Source organism: Mus pahari, chromosome 12 (genome assembly GCF_900095145.1).
Source record: "Mus pahari chromosome 12, PAHARI_EIJ_v1.1, whole genome shotgun sequence".
Lineage (NCBI taxonomy): Eukaryota > Metazoa > Chordata > Mammalia > Rodentia > Muridae > Mus > Mus pahari.
The window spans coordinates 21,036,474-21,052,627 of NC_034601.1; the positions used below are offsets into that span (position 1 = coordinate 21,036,474).

The following is a 16,154-nucleotide window of genomic DNA, read 5'->3' on the forward strand; positions in this document are numbered from 1 at the left end:
CTTCCTCTTCCTCTTCTTCTTCTTCTTCTTCTTCTTCTTCTTCTTCTTCTTCTTCTTCTTCTTCTTCTTCTTCTTCTTCTTCTTCTTCTTCTTCTTTGTTTAAATATGGGACGCTTCATGAATTTGCATGTCAACCTTGCACAGGTGCCATGCTAATCTTCTCTGTATCATTCCAATTTTAGTACATGTGCTGCCGAAGTGAGCACTTAACTGCTCTTCTAATATGACTTATTAGTTTATGTATTATCCTTGGAGTGGTTTTCAATGCCTAAAAGTTTCCTTTCTAAGGATTGTCTTTTGAGCTGTCTAAGTAATGACAAATTTCTCCAAGCTCTTTTTAGCATAGATGTTGCTTCTTTAATTGTGACAGGCAGTTTTTTCTGTATATAGTGGTATAGATTGGTAATTACTATCTTTTAGAGTATAAAATATGACTTCCCAAGTCCTGATAGCTTTTAAAATTTCTGTTAGGATATCAACTGTTATTTTGGTGGGCTTACCTTTGTACATGGCATGATGTTATTCCTGTAACTCCCAATATACTTTTTGTTCTGTATATTTAGTATTTTTATTCATGATGTGATATGAGGAAATTTTTTCTGGTCTTAACTGTTTAGTTGTATTGGAATGACTTTTTATTTTTCTACTATTGTTCCCTCAAGCATCCCTTTTTCCCATGACATATTGTTTCACATCCCATTAAAATAACAAATGTAAAAAATGAAGAAAGATGGGACCTGATCTATTGACATTTGTTTCTTCACAGCAACAAAATACATCTTATAAAATGAAGTTTATCATAGAAGTGGGAAAGGTGAATGCATCTTCTTTTGAGATTAGAGATGATATCTTGGTACTTAATTTTTGTTATAGTTTGGTTGTCAGATCAAAATAAGTAAGAAGAGTATAGTAGAAATGTTGGACACTGGGGGAGGCTTGAGTTTGAAATGGGTTTCTCCAGTCACATGGGAGTGTCATGGTTGTCACTGCCCAAATGATGTTATTCAGTTTCAACCAATGATAATTTTGAAATGAAACTGACAGACTAAATAACTACTGTGACTTCTGGCAGAATCATCTCCTAGATTCCTTTGAATAGAGGCAGCTTGTAAATAGAAGTCTTTGTCTGATAATTTCTCACCTTCAAGAACTCAAAGGGATCCAACAAATAGATTCCAATTTCTTTGTCAGCCTTCCGGTGGGTAGATTCTCATGCACAATGGTGAGGACTGTGACCCAGACATGAAAATCAATGTTTGTGTCCTTCAGTTTAAGATGTTAGACTGACAATGGCTGCCCTGTCAATCCATTCTTTTCTTTATTAAGTCAAGGTTTAAATCTGTAGGCTTCACTGAAATAACAGATTTTCCTGAAATTGTGAAAATCTGCATGAAGTCCCTACCTATTTTACATTTCTGATTTTGATGGGGAACAGTTTATCAAAGTTATTAATAAAAGTCCTACATTAGTAACTTTACCTGGAGACAGTCCAACTCAGCAGACCTTCCTATGGTACATACGCTACATACTATGATCCAGAGGCTGACCAGAAAAATGATTAATAGTATATTCTTGGAAAACCTTTGAAAACTCTATATGACTTGTTCTTAAGGATGTGGGAAATATCTCTCTGGAATTCTAACTCCTTTTATTTTATTTACTGTATATCTCAAACTACCTGGTCATTATGCATTATGATGCCTATCTAGGGAGGTTTCTTGTAGCTAATAGGGACATTTTTAGGGGGCAAAATCTAACTGCAAACATTACTGGTTGAATATGGCACAATGCAAAGATGGTTGACAGCTATGAAATTTGATTTTCTTTATTGATATAATTATAGCTGATACTCTGAATCAGGCTATAACCATACATATACAAACTGGTACTGCAGTAGAGACCCTATAATCTGAATCTACATTCATTTTAGTATTGCTTTACATTGACTGGTTATCAATACCATTTCCAGTAACCCAACTAGCTCTTCCTTCCTTTTGATGGATGAATATATTTGACAGACTTGACTCTAGATATAAACTGTTGTCATTCTGACTCTTAGGTATCATAGTCAGATCCACAAAGTGTTACTTATAAAGACTATTGGTCTTATTGTTGGTTCCAAGTTACCATGATTTTATATATATATATCATCACAATGAGTTTTCTTCTAAAATCTTCACTAAGTTATAACCGAAAAACCTGCTTAATTTAGATTAATGGAATCAGAACAATATAGTTTTCCTTTGAAGACATGTCACTGTCCATCACTCTTGTTTTCCATCACAGTTCTCTAGCTTTCTGAGTCTCTGTTGCCCCTGTATGAAACTGGACCTTTTGCGGTTGAATGGTAGCCATGCTTTATAAGCTCTTGTAGGGAAGCAAAAACTCTTTGCATGTTTGATTTCTTTAACGGTTTTTGTCTTGACAAGCATGTTTAGTTTCTTGTTTGTTGCTCTAAAATCTTTTTGTTGTTGTTGCTCTAAAATCTTTATATTTTTTATGGGACTAGATATCCCTAATTTCTTATTCTTTCTCATTTTGGCACCAGAATGTTTTGTTAGGGAGAAGCATCTCAAGCTTTTCCTGTAATTCTTTGCTCTTGAGAGAGAAATTCTTAAATTTCCATGATTCTTCCAGTAGGGTGGAAGAGATTAAAGAAGCAAACGAATAGCTCCTCTCCTGTATGTTAATGCAATTCATATGGAACAGTGATATGGGAGACAATTTTGTTCCTATTAGCTAAAACTGGGAAACTGTGTCCTATTTGCTAGTAATATATTTTAAGTATAAAACTTAGAGTTAATTCCTAAAATACAGGAAATTAATACTTAGCTAAGAAAAATATCAATATCATATTTCTTTATAGTCATCATTCCAAACACTCAAAATAACAGACATGTGGCAAAGTGACAAATACAGATAACTAAACTGAAGTGGTTGTGTAAGAGAATAGTGTATTTTCTTCTATGTGTTATAGTACAATAAATTTAATTTAATTTTAGCTTAAATAAATATTTTGTTCTCTGGCTTTGGTATTAGAGTGCTAACAATATTATCTCTCACCATGTCAAAAAAAATCAATAAAAGATAGAAGCTATAAAAACTTTTAGTATATTTTAAAAAATATCTCTACATGAATTCTAGAAACTACTTTTCAGTTGCTTATTTATAGAAGAAATATACCATTGATTAACTTGAGCTTCTTGAGTATTCAAATATCACAAAAGGTATTTTTCAAAAATCTCTTAGTATCAATGAAACAAGCTAAGCAAATGATCAATAGACTAAATGGGAAGATCTGATGTGCCACAGTCTTTCCTGTATCCACTGTTGACTTAGAAATGTAGCTATTTCCTGTAAACCAAAATGCCCTTCTCTGGGCTTTCAACATAACATCTCTGGTCTCAATTCCTCCCTCCCAAGCCAGACTATTCTATTCTACATTTTTACACCCTCAGTGAATTCTACGTTCAGCTTTGTGAGCTGGAAGTGGTTTTAATCTAAGAGTCAGTGTGAAGAAGCCAGACTTTAGTTTTTGCATTTTATTTGGAATGCCTGGGTAAGAGGATCATGTACCCATTTTTGTAGGTCTTAAAGCTATAATCCATTAGTCTCTTCTGTAGTGATTTGAGCCCTTGCCTAGGAGCAAGAGACAATGCCAGAGTTAAGTACCCACAGGATTGGGAGACTGAAAATAATGTTTCTGCTTCCCTTTTAAGTACTTTTAGCGTATAGGAACAGAGTGCAAGTGGACAGTGTAAAAATCTTTGAAAGCCATTTAGAGAAAGAGCCAATTTAGCCCAGGTTATTGTTCTCTTTCTTATACAAAGAAACAAGTAGAAAAAAAAATCAGTTTTTCTTAGACTCAGCAACTACTGACTTCTGTACTTCTTTGAAGCATTTGATCTTTGAAGACAAAGATAGTGGCTCTGACTAATATCTGAAAATATCAGTATCACTGTTTGAATGCTTCATTCAAGCTCTGTTTCACAGTAACCTTTTTAAAAGTGGAAATGGAATCTGGAAGGTTTGCAGAGCTGCTGTGAACCACAGCCGTTCGTGGTACCTGCATCCTGGTTCATCAGCAGAGAAAGTGATGCAGGACATCCCAGAGGAGTAGATTTAGAGAAATACAATTCTAACACATTTTAGAGGCCACAGTCTGAAGTTCTCATGTTGATGTTATCCTCTGAAGTCCTCAGAGCTCAGTTGCAGTAGAATGAGCAAAGTGTCTGTTCCAGGCCTGGGTGTTTTACTTCATTTTTTTCTTTCACCCATAAATTATTTCAATAATAAGATTCCTGTATTTTTCAAACACAAAATTAGGCTCATTGGCTATAGAAGCAAACAATAGCTATCATTTCTTAAATGTCTTACTTGTTTACAGCTCAGTTTGTCTTCAAAACAGTTTAATGACCTAAAACAAAGATTCATTAAATGAGAGGTTAAGACACAAGTCTAACCCTCTGTATAACTTTGAACTTCAAACTTACTTAGACCTAACTGACTTCTAAGACCATATTCTTTACCTCCTCTACCACACCATAACATCTGGCCTTAAAAGACATAGGGTTGAGAGCATGTGAACAGCAACTATGATCCAGCACTCAGAAGTGTTATTCATGCAGCCTGACATTTATTGAAGGATGATGTTATTAATAGGCAGTTTTAAAGTTAGATTTATGAAATGCACAACTCTGATTATTCTTTTTCCTCTTATTTCTTCTCAATCTTTCTTTGTCTATCTCTCCCCCTTTCTATCTCTCCCTCTCTCTCTAAATTAGGTTTGAGATAAAAATCATTGACCAATAATAAAAAGTTCTGATTCTATATCTTACTGAAAATGCCATTTTTCAATATAAATTTTCTTCACTCATGTTTAAGCTTTAATAAAATATAATAAGAAGAACATTTTTCCTTAGTTTTATTTGATGAAATATTTTGGCAATTCTTGGTTATTTAGTTTTTATTTAAACATTAAATATACCAATATTTCATGTCCTTTTATAGTGAATGCAATAGTCACATTTATTTTTCCAATGCCTAAAAACACTTTAACCATTTACATGTATAAATAGTTTAAGAATAAACATTTTTTAGACCAGACATGTGATAGCTGGTGGAGATATACCAGTGAGCTGGTTCTTGGATATGCCTGTCTGGCAACTTAGCACTACAGTTTGAGGAATTTGGCAAATCAGTTATGAAATATAGTCATCATTATAAAAATAATTTATATTTGACTTAATAAAACAAAGGCATCTATAATCAAAACTTACCTCTTATATACTCTGCATTCAATGATAACGTTTTCCTGATTTAAAATCGGCCATCGTTGGGATATTCGTAAGCTAGATGTTTGCAAGAGATACAATTCAGAGATCTTTCCCCCTAGGGATGAAGTTGTTGAATGTGTGTCAACATACTGCTAGAAAAGGGGACCACAGTAAATGTTGATCTGTAAGAGAGACCCAAAAAGTCTGCCTTTGTTGGGTTTTATTGTCTTCTATTTATGCTTAGCGGGCTGGTTTTGTACTAATCAGGTCCCAGCTTTGTATACTTTGTGGAAACTACCAAGTGAACTACAGTCTCAGTAATTAAAAGTGAGCCTAATGTCATGCTTGCAGCCATTGTAATTTGTGGGTTTTTGCAACTGGTGGGTTTTTCTGAGGACCAATGTCAACATGCTGAGGATGGTAGAGAAGGAAGCTGAGAAGAACTTGGGCATGCTATTGAATTAACCAATTCTAGGATCACACTTCAAGCATGTTGTCATGTGAAAGACATAGTTTAAAGCCACATTTAATTGGGGTGTATATTTCTTCTAGCTGAAGGTAACCTGACTAATATACCAATTACCCTTTTTATAGATAAAAGTCAGATAATTTCTACAGCCAGGACAGTTAGGAAAGTTCACATAAGGTCTTATTAGCACTTCTATTTTCAAAGCTGGTCTTTTATTTTTAATCTTAAGTACAACTTTGAATTAATTATAGCTTCCAGTATATGAAAGTGTTTTTGAACCTAAGTCCTTTATGTGAAATGGAACCAGAAAGGAACTGTTTAAAGAGTATGAACAGTCTGACTGTATGTTCATATAATTATGGGTACTGATGACCATGTTGAATACTTAATATAGAACATAAAGTAAATAGAATTCTCTTTAGCAGAGGAAGTTACATTAAAATTCAGCCTTAAAAATGTGTGCAGAGTCCATTAATTTTGGAGGTTGTTAATACCATATTTATAAAATATATCATCAGTAAGTATATATCCAGTTAGAAACAGATGAGTCACATTTAATTAAACATTATCACAATAATTCCTTAGAAATTCTAGATGTTATAGAAGCAATGCAAATAATAATGTAGTATGTTATTATCATATGACTCTTTAACACAGAATCACCATGCTGTTGAATAGGAAAGAAGGAGTCATTGACTGTAATTCCATAGCCCTGAAGTTCGTTATAGGAAGCTCACAGCAATTAGGACAAAAACAATGACTGCAGGTGACATTTTTGAAGAACTGAGAACTAGGCGGGGGGGAGGGGAGATTATTGTTGCAAATATGAGGTTGTACATTCTAGCAAAGCCCACCACATTTGAAGTGTTCAAAGTCATCTTCTGTCCTAAATTTAAGTATTACACACACACACACACACACATAAAATCACTGAACAACATTAATAGGCTTGCCTTATTTTTAAGATGCAGCTTCTCCAAGGTTTAATACAACTTCTAAAATAATTGAGTCCAATATTTGATGACATGCATATGATCACAAATACATATCCCTCTATTGTCCTTTAAAGATATTAAATCCCCATCTTTGCAAATGTGCATGATTTTGAAGGTGCAGAATCATGAAAATACTTTATATAGACAAGGTACCAAAGATGGCACCATGTTCATGTCATTGGGAAGAGAGCCACCTAGGTTTCATTACCTTTCCACAATTCAGCATTCAGTTCTACTAAGAAGCATCTCATCTGGCAAGTGGGCCAATACCTCAGCCAATATCATGCTATTTACTTTATATTTTTTTATATTTAGTTTACTTAATCATTGAACAACATTCATATATATATATATATATATATATATATATATATATATATATATATATATATATATATATATATATATATATATATGGAATATAATATAGTTACATCTTTTCTCTTCCATTTCCTCCATCCAGGCCAACCTATATACCCCTTCTTACTGCCTTTCAAATTCATGGCATCTTTTTCATTAATAGTTGTTACATGCATTTACATATATTTAAAATATGTAATATGCAAATATATTTATATGTGTACATATATGCATATTTTATATAATATATTATGCATCACATGTATGTGCATAAAATATATACATGTACATATACATATGTAAGTGTGTATGTATGTTATATATACATACATACACACATACATATATAAGTATATATAATTTCAGGACTATTTTACTGTTGATCAAAATTGTCTAAAACTTTCCCAAACATTGCATCCTATTGCTTTTGCCATTGGTTGGCCCCTAGATGTAGAAGGTAAGTCCCTTTTCATGAAGACAACATCCACTTCAGATACAGGGACTAGACACCTCTGAACTAAAATTGAGCTGAATGCCAGCTTACTGATTACTAACTTTCACGACACCAGAAAGCACCATGCAAACTCCCAAGGGAGGGAATCCTTCTAAATTATGATAACCATTAACCATATCAATAACCAGTATGGCATAATAAACCTAAGGGTGTAGTAATGGCATGCACAATTTGGTAGTAACCAACCATTCCATAATTGAACTTAAGACCTGCTCAACGAGAGGGAAATCACGCCTGGTACTAGCAATTAGCCCAGGGCTAGTGAAGTCTTGATCTTGCACAACAATCTATGACCATTACTTTACTAAAACTGTGTACTCCCTAACTAGATTTACCGACATTCAAGTTAAATATTTTTTAAAATTTCTACTGAAAGGGTATTTTATATCTGGTAACAATATGAAACATAATATTTAGCTATTGCATTTTGTTATATATTTTATGCTTTTTACTTATCTTCTTAGTTGTCTCATCTGTCACATAAAATGATATTATTCTTTCATATATTGAGACTGTTAAGAACTTCTCTAAGTTTTTGTTTTCTAAGTATAACTTTAGGCTTATGTCAACATATGTTTTTCTTAACTTTATTTTTCTTCTCTTGTGCAGTTATTTCTTCTTTTATTAAACTAATACAATGTATTTTAAAATGTACAACACATTATTGACTTTTTTTAAGTCATCAAAATTTATAGTAGTCAAATACTTCTTCAATATACATGATATCTTCTGAAGCTAAAAGTAATATGCACTCAACCAGTTTTTAAAGTATATTTGGAATATTGAACATGATAGAAGTAGAAGAGAATCTCTGTGAAATGAAATTGCAACAAGTTCCATCTTCAAGAGAGAATATGCAGTGAAACTGTGGCTTCATAGAATGAACTGGGTAGTGTTCCTTCTATTTCTATTAAGTGGAATAGTTGGAACGGTATTGGAATTAGGCATTCTTTGAAGGTCTGATAGAATTCTGCACTAAACCATCTGATTCTGGGCTTTTTTTGTGGTTCAGAGACTTTAATGGCTGCTATTTCTTTAGGGATCATGGGACTGTTCAGATGGTTAATCCGATCCTGATTTAACTTTGGTACTTGGTAACTGTCTAGAAAATTGCCCATTTCATCCAGATTTTCCAGTTTTGTTGAGTATAGGCTTTTGTAGAGGATCTCATGGTTTTGTTTTGGTTTTTAATTTCCTTGATTTCTGATGTTTTGTCTTGCTTTTCATTTCTGATTTTGTTAATTTGAATACTATCTCTATGCCTCCTGGTTAGTCTGGATAAGGGTCTATCTATCTTGTTGATTTTCTCAAAGAACCAGCTCCTGGTTTGGTTGATTCTTTTTATAGTTCTTTTTGTTTTTACTTGGTTGATTTCAGCCCTGAGTTTGGTTATTTCCTGCCATCTACTACTCTCGGGTAGATTTGCTTCATTTTTTCCCTAGAGCTTTCAGGTGTGCTGTTAAGCTGCTAGTGGATGCTCTCTCCAGTTGCATTTTGGAGGCACTCAGAGCTGTGAGTTTTCCTCTTAGCATTGCTTTCATTGTGTCCCATAAGTTTCGGTACGTTGTGCCTTCATTTTCATTAAATTCTAAAAAGTCTTTAATTTCTTTCTTTATTTTTGTCTTGACCGAGTTATCACTGAGTAGGGCATTGTTCCGCTGCCATGTATACATGGGTTTTCTGTTGTTTTAGTTGGTATTCAAAACCAGCCATAGTCCATGGTGGGTGCATGGGATTACGTCAGTCTTCTTGTACCTGTTGAGGCCTGTTTTGTGACCAATTATATGATCAATTTTGAGAAGGTACCATGAGGTACTGAGAAGAAGGTATATTCTTTTGTTTTAGGATGAAATGTTCTATAGATATCTGATAAATCCTTTTGGTCCATAACTTCCGTTAGTTTCAGTGTGTACATTCAGTGTTTTGACTATTACATAATGGGAAGAAGTTCTTTTCTGGTTCAATCTATTTGAAATTCTGTAGGCCTCTTGTATGTTTATAGGCATCTCTTTCTTTAGGCTAGGGAAGTTTTCTTCTATAATTTTGTTGAAGATATTTACTGGCCCTTTAAGTTGGCAATCTTCACTCTCTTCTATATCTGTTATCCTTAGGTTTGGTCTTCTCATTGTGTCCTGGATTTCCTGGATGTTTTGGGTTAGAAACTTTTTGCATTTTGCATTTTCATTGTCAATGTTTTCTATGGCATCTTCTGCACCTGATATTCTTCTCTCTTCTAGCTCTTGAATTCTGTTGGTGATGCTTACATTTATGACTCCTGATCCCTTTTGTAAATTTTCTTTTTTTTTTTTAATTACCCAAGTAGCTGAAGGGGTCTGCAACCCTATAGGTGGACCAACAGTATAAACTGCTCAGTACCCCCAGAGCTCGTGTCTCTAGCTGCATATATAGCAGAAGATGGCCTAGTTGGCCATCATTGGGAAGAGAGGACCCTTGGTCTTGCAAACTTTATATGCCCCATAAACGGGAACACCAGGGCCAAGAGGTAGGAGTGAGTGGGTAGGGGAGCAGGGAGGGGTGAAGGTATAGGGGACATTCGGGATAGCATTTGAAATGTAAATGAAGAAAATATCTATTATCTAATAAAATAATAATTAAAAAAGAAAAGTACATGTGCTCTATAAAGAAGGTGTGGGAGAGGGAAATTCCAGGCCAATATGTTGCCTAGAAAAAGATGGACGCTTTACATAATGAAATGCAGAACTCAACTGCAGAATATTCATGCAACTCAACTGACAGTGAGTTTATGACTATCAACAAATAAAAATGACCAACCTCAAGTATATAAGACAGCAGTTGAAGAAATTGGATGATTTGGGTGGCCAATTGACATGAAAACATGCTCTGCATCACTAGTTTTGAGGGAAATGGAATTTGGAACCATAATGAGATTTCAGTGCACAGATGTTGCAGTAGTTGACTAATGATACCAAATAAAACATTCTTACAATTTAAAAACAAAAACAAAAACAAACAAATAAATAAATAAATAAAAATAAGTAAATTTTCTATCTTAAGTGTTGTCTCCCTTTGTGATTTCTTTGTTGTTCTAATTCCACTTTTAGATCCTGGATGGTTTTGTTCAATTCCTTCACCTGCTTGGTTGTGTTTTTCTGTAATTCTTTAAGGGATTTTTGCGATACCTCTTTAAGGGCTTCTACGGGTTCACCTGTGTTCTCCTGTATTTCTTTAAGGGAGTTATTTATGTCCTTTTTATAGTCCTCTATCATTATCATGAGATGTGATTTTTAAATCAGAGTCTTGCTTTTCTGGTGTGTTGGGGAATCTAGGTCTCACTATGGCGGGAGAACTGGAATCTGAAGATGCCAAGTAGACTTGGTTTCTGTTCCTTATGTTCTTGCCCCTGCCTCTTACCATTTGTTTATCTCTGGTGTTAGCTGGTCTTGCTTTTCCTTCCTGCAAGCCTGTGTGTCAGCACTCCTGGGAAATGAGTTCTCTCCTGAAGGAATTTGGGGTATGGAGAGCTGTGATCCAAGGTTAGCTCCATGGTGCAGAAGGAAACGGGAAGGATCCAGTCCCAAGCTTTTCCTTGGTTCCCGTGTCCTGATGGCTCTGGGTGGGTCCTTCTTGGGCCAGGAATTTGAACAGAAGTGGTGGTCTTACCTGTGCTCACAAGCATGTCAGCACTCCTGGCAGACCCACTCTTTCCCAGTGGTATGCGGGTATGGAGAACTGTGACACAGGGTCAGCTCCAGTCTCAGATGGGAAGCAGAAGGCCAGTTATTTCTAAAAATGTTTATTGGTGTCATTTAAATATCCTAGATTTTGATACTGATTTTGAAAAATGTAGATTTTTTTTCAAACACAAAGCTGAATTACCATTTTCTAGGGATGTATATCAGCTGAGCTGCTCTTCACTGGGACACATTAGCATTACTGCAGGGTGCAAAGTGTTCTTGACTATCTTTAACTGGTGAGCACCAACTCCTGTGGAGATTATCAAAGGAGAGCTTTAAGCTTTAATGAGTAGGTGTAGCCTGGGCTTCACTCTAGAACCAGAATCAGCAATCTATGGCCTGTGGGTCAAAGCTAGACAGACACCTGGTGTTTTGGTAATTAAAGCTTTATTAGAGCATACTCATGCCTGCTCATTTATGGATTGGCTACAGAGGCTTTGGCACTGCAACGGAAGAGCACGGAGATACAGAAGGGATGTATGGAAAGAAGATTCCAAAATAGTTTCTTTTTGGCTCTTTAGAGAAAACAAGACAAACAGGCTGGTCACTGCTCAATCACAAGGTCCAGGTCTTTCTTGGGTCTCAGCTGAATGATTGGGTATATTAAACTTTTCTACTCTGCCTACATTGAAACATCATGGTCTCCCAGAACTGTGAAATCTTGTCTCTGTGTTCTCAAGTCTGGAATATATGCTTCTTATTTGCTTCAAATAGTTTTTTCTTGAGTTCAGCAAGTTCAGCTCTTACAAAGACACTTGACTAGAATCAGTTTAGGACAAACTCAGGCTATGGTGACCCATTGTATATGTGTGCTGGGAACCAAAATCTGGTCCTAGAAGAGCAACACATGTTGTTAACTACTGAGCATCTTTTCAGCCTTGAGTTAAAATAGCTAGCATGAAAAATAGATATTATTGTCAAATATTCATTCAGTGTTTACAAATAATTGATTACATTCCGGGCTATAAAAACTTCAGTACACTTGTGAATATTGAAATCATAAAAAATATGTTCTTTGACAAAGTGATATAGGTTATAAAGCAGAATAATGTGATTTAAAGCTCCCCAAATATTTGGAATTTAGCAACAATTTTAAAAGTAACTTATGAATGAGGAAAGCAATCATAAAAGAAAAAGTGTTTTGAGCTAACAGAAGATGAAAGAAGACAGACATTTGAGGATGTAACCCATACAATAGTGAAGAGAAGGTCATGTTAAATATCTGTACAAGAAAAAAAGGAAGGCTTTAATAATGTTGTAAATTCTGAAATTAAAATACTGCTAAGAGCAAATTAAGGATTCAGTAAGCAAAATAAGAAAAAGTAAATAACAACGAAAATGGATGTTAGAGAAATTAAACAACAACCAGTGGTTGAATATTTCAGTAGGATTAAGAAAATTGGTTAAACATCTAGCAAGAAAAGCCTCAAGTGAATAATCTACATAAAATGGGCAAACTCATGAAAACCTAACTTACAAAATATAGCTTACCAAATATAACATGGAGAAAAAAATTGAATTATCTAAATGTATTAAGTATATTGATTTGTTAACAAAACCTTTCAACCCAGAAAACATCAGGCCCAGATAGGTTAGTACTTCTATTTGAAAAGTTAATCAAGAACTTGTATGTCAAGTTTATGTGAATTATTTCAAAATATACAAGATACTTACAAACTCATTTTTGTAAGCCAGTGTGGCCCTAATTCTAAAAGTAGTGTGCTAGTCCTTGCTTTCTCTTGCTGTGATATACACTAGGACCAGAATCTAGTAGGAGAGGAAAGGTTTATTTCAGAATACAACTTAAGATCCATTATCTGGGGAAACCAGGTAGCTTGAGGCAGCAACCTGGGGCAGAGACCATAGGGGAGAGCTGCTCACTAGATTGTTCTTCATGGCCACAGAAAGCTTGGAGAAAAGGAACTGTGGAAAGACATTCCATTTCCGTTCCTCAAAAGTGTTCTGCCTTAGATCCCATGGCCTGCTCAGCTTTCTCTCTAATAAGAATAAGGACCATCTGTCTAGGAGTAGTACCACCCATAGTAGGCTGGACTCTCCTGTATTAATTATTGATCAGGATTAATCAAGAAAGTTGTAGAGGAAAGTTTATTTCAGCATACATTCCCCAGTCCCAGTCAACCTGAAGGGAAGTCAAGGGAGGAACACAAGGCAGGAAATAAAGCAGATGCCATGGAAAAGTACTGCTTAATGGCTTGATCCTCATAGCTTGCACATGGGTAGGACCCACAGTGAGCTAAAGACTCCCACATTAGTCATTAATTTTAAAAAATCCTCCTGCAGATTTGTCTATAAGCCAATCCCTTTGCACAGATATGTAGAGGTTTGTGTCAAGGACACACACACACACACACACACACACACACACACACACACACACACACACTGGGAACCAGGACTGGTAGATGGGGTGGGTCTGAAACTCTGAAGATCAGAGGGCAACATGCAGGAACTGACTTTCTCCTTTACCAACTGACTTCTGGAGATCAAACCCAGGTTGTCACCCTTGATGGCCTTTAACAGCTGACAAACTCCCTGGCCTCACTAGTCTCCCTCTTTTACTTGGAGGTTAGGGAATCTTCTGGAACCTGAGATCTTTCTGCTTCTTTGCCTCTAAAGTGCTGAGATTCCAGGCTTTTACCACACTGACTAGATCATATCACCCAATTTAATGACTGAATTTACCTTTTTCTTCTTTCATGGCCATGATCACAGTCATTTAGCTTGCATTTTAAAAGCTTCGATGGAAGACGGCTGGCTTGTGTCTATGTCCCAAGGGACTCAGCTGGTCAGACTTCACTATAAAAGCGCAGTTACAGCCACTGTTGGCTGAGCGCAAATGCTACCTATTTACAGGGCTAAAGACAGAGGTTGGCTTCTAAGGCAGAACACGTTCACTGCTTGTTAGCCACTTTTGAGGAACAGAAATGGAATGTCTTTCCACAGTTCATTTTCTCCAAGCTTTCTATGGCCATGAATTTACTCACCCAAAAGAACTCTAATGATTTGAGTCTCATTGAGGGTTACAGCCCTGTCACTTGCTTCCAGTGCAATCCCTGCCTCAATGTGTATGGAACAATGAGATGAAATAGCTGCTAGCGTTCACCCTCACACACACACACACACACACACACACACACACACACACACACAAACACAGTGAAATCATTTTGCTTGCCTTCCCTACTACTCTGTGAGTAATAAAATCGATTAAGTTGCTGCTATCGGATATTTTGTGACAGAAAGGTGAAAAGTAACTGAAAACAATAAGAAAAAAAATCATTTTTGAAGGCTACTTGATGAAATGTATGTTTCCCATGTGTAGCCCACTTAAAGAAAATATACTGTTATGTGAGTACTACAGTAAAAAGACAGTGTCCATCACTCCACAGAGCTGCATTTACATACGCAATGAGACTTAAGAAGCATCCTCAGAGACTGCCCAGTGTGGAGCAGGGAACTCTAAGTACTCTCAACTTGCTATACTTTTTCTCCTCAGACCTTCCTCCCACTTAACTGAAACTTTACCCTATTTCTGCCCATCTCTCCATTTCCTACTGTTAAACTTTTGTATCTTCCTTACTTCACAGTGGAGCTCAACCTTCCTAATGCTGTGAACCTCTAATATAGTTCCTCAGGTTGTAATGCTATCCAGTGATAAAATTATTTCTTTGCTATTTCATAATTGTAAATATGCTATGGTTATGAACTGTAATGTAAATATCTAATATGTAGGCTGATATGCAATGCTGACTTAGCATATTGTTTTCTACCTTTCTCCACATTATTTCATGCTATAAGTCCTTTTTAATGGTAGGTAACATATTTATAACAATACATGCATAGCATCTTCCTCATTGATTCTCCATTGATGGACAGATATTTATCTTGATTCTATAGCTATTGATAATGATGTAGTGAATATTGGAGCACAGATGTCCCCCCAGATGCTGGCTGTAGTTTCTTTGTATATATAATTACACCTTGGTTGCTCCATTCCATGCTAGTTTAATGTGAAACTCCTTGATGAACTTCCATATTGGTGTCCAGAATGGCTGTCATAATTTACATCTTCCCTATATGCAGGCCTTCTCTTTTCTATATATCTTTTCCAAAATTCACTAGCATGCATTTTTCCTGTTAAGCTATCAGCTGAATGAAGAGATTTTAGTTAAGGAACACTTGTAAGTTTCTACTGAGAAGTATTTGTTTAAGAGCTTTGTCCATATTTTTAACCAGGCTATGATTTTGTTTTATTTAGTTTTGTTTTTATGCTATTGAATTATTTTATCTCAGGTGTGCATGAGCGAGTGTGTGTGTATATGCGTGTGTGTGTGTGTGTGTGTGTGTGCGTGCATGCGTGCATTTGTTCATTTATATGAGTGTGGGTGTGCATAAGGATATGTCAGAGAAAACTGCAGATATTGGTTTTCACCTTTCTCCTCATTCTGTGGCAGTGACTCTGTTGTTTGTCACTGTATCTAACAGGCTAGGTGCTCTAGGAGCATCTGCACATGGCACCTTACCTTGTCGCCTCTCAACTCCCTATAAACTCCCTGGGGTTGGAGATGCATACTATTATGTCAAGCTTTTTACATTCCAGGGATTCAAACTCTGGTCCTCATCCTTGCATAGCAAGCATTTACCCACGGAGCCATCTCTCCAGCCCTAATTGGCTAAATGTCTCACTGTTGATTAAAAATACAGGAAGTCCCCAGCCTTGTTCCTCAAAAATGTAAAGAAATAAAAGAAGCTTGAATCTGAAAGGAATAAATTTTTTAAAGATATTTGACTGTTGTAGACCAG

At 35.7% G+C, this 16,154-nt stretch overlaps 1 protein-coding gene and 1 non-coding gene across 6 annotated transcripts in view; one reads left to right on the plus strand and one right to left on the minus strand.

The window, feature by feature from the left end:
* Tp63 (tumor protein p63) overlaps window positions 1–16,154 on the plus strand; it is a 211,717-nt gene that overhangs the window by 19,062 nt on the left and 176,501 nt on the right. The window lies entirely within an intron of this gene.
* LOC115065174 lies at window positions 100–206 on the minus strand. The gene has a single exon (XR_003844964.1). It is a non-coding gene; the product is annotated as a U6 spliceosomal RNA (small nuclear RNA).